At 44.5% G+C, this 6,180-nt stretch overlaps 1 protein-coding gene across 17 annotated transcripts in view; it reads left to right on the forward strand.

Annotated features, from left to right (window-relative positions):
* The window catches only part of xpo6 (exportin 6), a 291,971-nt gene that overhangs the window by 185,528 nt on the left and 100,263 nt on the right, over positions 1–6,180 (forward strand). The window lies entirely within an intron of this gene.

The following is a 6,180-nucleotide window of genomic DNA, read 5'->3' on the forward strand; positions in this document are numbered from 1 at the left end:
CTTTACAAGCATCACAGGATCACTCCTCCCTTTTTACAAATCAATTTATATTGTCCTTTTTTTTCCCTTCCCCTTCCCCCCCTTCTGTCCCCCCCCCATCTTTCCTCCCTCTCCCACCCCAGCATTGATGAAGACAGATGTATATCAATTACTAAAGATAACAATGCAAATACACTTTTTAAAAAAGGAGAGGGGAGCCGGCCAGGCCTCTAAATTATTTCATTCTTGACATTTCAGGACTTGTGTGGACCTTTTGTCCGCTGTTTCCTTTTGAGAGAGGCATTGGGAAAGTTAATCACACTTGCACCTCAATGTATCGCAAGTATGGCTGCCACACCTTAATGAAGATGTCGTGTCTCCCCCTTAAATTATAGTTAATTTTCTACAACTCAGTGTTCCATTCTACTGTGCTTAGTTGGGAGTCAGATTTCCAGATAACCGTTATGCACTTCCTGGCGAATACCAAGGCAATTTTTACAAATTGAATTTGGTGTTTGGACAGTCTCAGACTCACATCCATAATATCTCCCAACAGGAACAACGCTAAGTCCTAGGGATATTTCACCCCTATAGTTTTTTCCAAAATATCCCCAAACTCTACTCAAAAGGGTCTCACCTGGGCACAGAGCCAGGTTGAGTGCACCAAACTTCATGTGTCCTTGACACATCTAAAACACAATTCTGAGATTTCTGATTTTGACTTGTGTAACTTTTGCGGTTGTACAGCATCACCCGATATCTGGCATTAATAACTGTCATCAGGCTGTCCTGACATAGGGTGGACCAGCATCGTTCGTGAATTGTTGTTCCTAAGTCCGACTTCCATCTTTACCTTGATTTATGGAGACCTGAGATGCATATCAGAGATGAATTTACATGTGATCCCCTTTCGAATTAGAGCCTCCATCTCACTACACAACGGCAGGGCCATAGATGGGCCTAAACACAGAAGGGGAGAGGGGAGAAGGTAGCAGGAGCCCCTCAAAAAAAGATCTTAATTGAATATAGCAAAAGAAAGTCTTATTTGATAAATCAAATTTGTTTTAATTGGTCAAATGACACGAGCTTCCTCAACTCATAACAGTCCTCGATACACCTGATCCCTTTCTGGCGCCAGGTGTCCAGGATCTTATTACCCATGGTCATGGGAATTAATTTATTCTGGGTTGGGGTAATTTGGGGAACAGCACTACTTTTAACCCAATAATCTGGTTTGTATTTTACCATGTTTGAATGATGTGCTTTAATATAGGGCTGTCTATTTTTTTGGGTTATCAATTTAGTATCCCATTTATATACAATTTCTCTTGCTACCTTCTCCCCTCTCCCCTTCTGTGTGTATACCAATTTGTGTCCCGGAGGGTATACTGTCATCCTCAAAGAGTGAGGCAATAAACCTCGACTGGGCTGCCCAATAGTATTTTTTTAAGTCTGGGAGCTTTGTTCCTTTCAGACTGTAATCCCAAGTCAATTTCTCCATGGAGATTGACTACCTTATTCTTCCAAAGAAACTGTCTCACACATCTGTTAAGTGTCTTAAAGAAACTCTGGGGCAGTGGCATGGGTAAAGATCGAAAAAGATATTGCAGCCTTGGCATCACGTTCATTTTAATGCAGTTAATCATGTCCATCAGTGTTCTGGGCAGATTTGTCCATCTGTATAGGTCCTCCTCAATCTTCCTAAACAATCTTCCTAATCCCCTTTTGTTAACAGCATTATTTTTCTCTTATCATAATTGATTTTGTATCCTGTGTTTTTACCATAATCCTCCTGTACAGCCTGTAACCTGGTCAATGACCCACTGGTTCTGTCAAATATATCAACAAATAAGTTAATTTTGTGTTCTTCCTGGCCCACTCTAAATTCTTTGATGCCTGGATCCCAGCGAATGGCTTCAGCTAATGGTTTGATAGCTATTATGAATAGAGCTCGGGGCAGCGGACAACCCTGTCTATTAGACCTGGTCAGTGGGAAAGCTGAAGATATTTGCCTGTTGGTAACAACCTTGGCCTTAGGTTTATGATATAACACCTTGACCCAATTTATGAATGATTGTCCCAACCCGAATTTTTCCAGCACTTTAACCAAAAAGTCCCTCTTCAGTCGATCAAAAGCTTTTTCCACGTCTAGTGCCACAGCTATACTTGGATCCACCCTTGACTGTGCTAGATATATTATGTCAAGTAGCCTACTTATGTTGTCTGCCAATTGTCTTTGTGCATGAACCCCTCCTGATCTGGATTTATTAGCTTTAGCAAATACTGAGCCAATCTGTTTGCCAGAACCTTGGCTATTTTATAGTCCATGTTCAGAAGTGAGGTTGGTCTTTAGGAAGATGGCTTTAGTGGGTCCTTATCCTTTTTGGGAATTACCATAATTATTGCCATTGAAAAAGTCTCTGGGAGCGTGTGAATCTGTTTTGCCATTTCTTTACCAATTTCCTATTCAGGAAGTGAAAACAGAATGCTGGAGAAACTCAGCAGGTCAAAATTACATTACTGACGTTTCGGGCTTGAGTTGTTATCAAGGTATGAAAAAATGTTGACAGACATCCGAATAAAAGGATGGGGGGGGAGGTGTGGTCTCAAAGGCAGGAGGTAATAGGTGGAGAAGGGAAAGAGGGGACAGCAGCAAGTAAGGGGAGGAGAGATGGCTGGATGATTAGAGAATGAAGGGGGAGGAGAGCTGGAAGGAAGAGAAGGAAGGGGTGGAGAGGAGAGCAGGTTAGCAAAAACCAGAAAAGTCGAAGTTAATGCCATCTGGCTGGAGAGTGCCCAGATGGAAAATCAGGTGTTGTTCCTCCAATATATGGGTGGTCTGGGTGGGATAGTTCATAAGGCCATGGACAGACATGCAAGTGTGGGAATATGACACAGAACTGAAATAGTTGGCTAATGGGAGGTCTCTGTCACTGGCCTGGACAGAGTGAAGATGATCAGCAAAGCGATTTCCCAGTCTGTACACAGTCTCTCCAATGGAGAGAAGGCCATAAAGGGAGTACAGGATGTAGTAAATCATTCCTGCAGATACACAAGTGAAGTGTAGCTTCACTTGAAAGGCCTGTTTGGGACCCTGAACTGTGGTGAGGGAGGAGTTATGAGTGCAAGTGTGGCACCTCCTGCAGCCATAGGGGAAGGTGGGGGGGGAGGGCATGATTGGTGGCAGGGATGAGTGCATGAGGGAGTCACAGAGGGAGTGGTCCCTATGGAAGGCAGAGAGAGGAAGATGTGTCTGGTAGTGGGATCCTGTGGTAAGTGCTATAACTTTTACCATTGCTATATAAAGGACACTGACCTGCTGAGTTTTTTCACCATTATGTTTTTATTTCATCCACGGTGTCTACAGATTTTTATGTTTTATTTCTTTGCTTATCCAAAAAAATTGGCACCTGCATTTTTATGCTAAATTTTGGATGTTCAATCTTTTTACCAGCTGCTCTTAATACATTTCTCTACCTTGGTACAAAGTAGTTAGTGTGATACATTTCTTCAACAGAACCAGAACAGGTTTTCCATATCTGGAGCCTTTTTAGTTTTCATTATTTTATATCTTCAATGAGGCCATCCAAAACACCTCTTGCATCCTCAAGACGACTTACCAATATGCTTCAAGATGCCAAAATTTAAAAAAATTACAAATGAAATATTTCTCCCCTTTCTGGATCTCTGTGTCTCCATATCAAGAGACAAACTATACAGTAACATTTGCTGTAAATCTGCTGAATCCTATTGGCTTCTAAGACCATGCCTCTTCCCACCCTGCCTCTTGCAAGAATGCCATCCCTTCGTTGGTTTCTCCATCTCTGCTGCATCTGTTCTTAATATCTGAAATGTCTTCCTATTTTCAGGAAACGTGGCTCCCCCTCCATTGTGTTTGACAGAGCTGTCATCTACATCTCCATTTCCTGCTCTTCTACTCTCAACCTGCCTCCACCCCCTCAGGAAGAAAAAGTAGTTCCCTTGGTCCCTTCACCCATCTAGCATCCACATCCGCACATCATTCTTCATTTCTGACAGCTACAGCGTAATTCCACCATGCTTTCTGCTTTCCATGGAACCGCTCTCCATGGCACCCTGGTTTGCTAGTCTCTCCCTTGTATTCTCCCCTGTAACTGTGGCAGGTACAACAGACAAGATGACCAATCTGCTGAGCATCTGTCCTCTGTTAACAATGGATATCTTAAGCATCTAGTGGCCAACAATTTGAACTCCATTCCCCATTTCCATGATGGCCTGACTGTCCTCTGCCACCTCCAGTCAGGGTGAGGTCAAACACAAGCCAGAGGAGCAATAGCTCATCTTCCCCCAGGTCTTTTTTCTTTGGCTTGGCTTCGCGGACGAAGATTTATGGAGGGGGTAAAAAGTCCACGTCAGCTGCAGGCTCGTTTGTGGCTGACCAGTCCGATGCGGGACAGGCAGACACGATTGCAGCGGTTGCAAGGGAAAATTGGTTGGTTGGGGTTGGGTGTTGGGTTTTTCCTCCTTTGCCTTTTGTCAGTGAGGTGGGCTCTGCGGTCTTCTTCAAAGGAGGCTGCTGCCCGCCAAACTGTGAGGCGCCAAGATGCACGGTTTGAGGCGTTATCAGCCCACTGGCGGTGGTCAATGTGGCAGGCACCAAGAGATTTCTTTAGGCAGTCCTTGTACCTTTTCTTTGGTGCACCTCTGTCACGGTGGCCAGTGGAGAGCTCGCCATATAATACGATCTTGGGAAGGCGATGGTTCTCCATTCTGGAGACGTGACCCATCCAGCGCAGCTGGATCTTCAGCAGCGTGGACTCGATGCTGTCGACCTCTGCCATCTCGAGTACCTCGACGTTAGGGGTGTGAGCGCTCCAATGGATGTTGAGGATGGAGCGGAGACAACGCTGGTGGAAGCGTTCTAGGAGCCGTAGGTGGTGCCGGTAGAGGACCCATGATTCGGAGCCGAACAGGAGTGTGGGTATGACAACGGCTCTGTATACGCTTATCTTTGTGAGGTTTTTCAGTTGGTTGTTTTTCCAGACTCTTTTGTGTAGTCTTCCAAAGGCGCTATTTGCCTTGGCGAGTCTGTTGTCTATCTCATTGTCGATCCTTGCATCTGATGAAATGGTGCAGCCGAGATAGGTAAACTGGTTGACCGTTTTGAGTTTTGTGTGCCCGATGGAGATGTGGGGGGGCTGGTAGTCATGGTGGGGAGCTGGCTGATGGAGGACCTCAGTTTTCTTCAGGCTGACTTCCAGGCCAAACATTTTGGCAGTTTCCGCAAAGCAGGACGTCAAGCGCTGAAGAGCTGGCTCTGAATGGGCAACTATAGCGGCATCATCTGCAAAGAGTAGTTCACGGACAAGTTTCTCTTGTGTCTTGGTGTGAGCTTGCAGGCGCCTCAGATTGAAGAGACTGCCATCCGTGCGGTACCGGATGTAAACAGCGTCTTCATTGTTTTTTTTTCCCCCAGGTAGTCCACGACTAAACAGCATGAATAATTCTCCAATTTCATGTAATTTGCGCCCCTTTGGCTCCCTCTCATACATACAGGTTCTCTCACACACCCACTTCCTTCTTATCTTTCCCCACCTGGTTCCATCTGTTTGTCACCCACACATACCTCCCAATGCATCCTTTACCCCTTCCCCTAGCAGTTCCAAAATGCCCATCATCCCTCTTGTCTGGTTCCTCACATTTTGTTAGTCGGATTCCATACTCCATTTATCTCCACCTTTTACTTACCAGCTTCAGTTGTTATCCTAGCTCCATCTGCGTATCAGCCCCATCTCACCTGGATCAACCTGGTGCTTCCCAGCTCCTGCCTCACTCCACTCCCTTGCCTCTTTATACTGGCTATCTCATCTTTGCACTTTCAGTTCTGATGCAGGGTCTTGACATGAAACGTTGACTATCCCATTGCCTCCTACCCTTTTTGTCTGCTAATGGCAAATATTATCTGCTTTGCATAATGTTACATGCAACAGGATCACATTAGTTGTAAAGAGATTCGTCACATATTCCATGACAGAGGAGGTACAGTGTGATCAGAGACTGATGTTTTTTTCTTTCAATCTTTTTTATTGAGTTTTATAGAACAAGAACACATTGTATAGAGAACATAAGGTTACCAAATATGAAGAATATAAATACATTTCCAAAAATAAAGCAATAGTAATTATACCCTTTCCTCATACAATGTTGTCAGAATGGCAAAAA

Source organism: Narcine bancroftii, chromosome 12 (genome assembly GCF_036971445.1).
Source record: "Narcine bancroftii isolate sNarBan1 chromosome 12, sNarBan1.hap1, whole genome shotgun sequence".
Taxonomy (NCBI): domain Eukaryota; kingdom Metazoa; phylum Chordata; class Chondrichthyes; order Torpediniformes; family Narcinidae; genus Narcine; species Narcine bancroftii.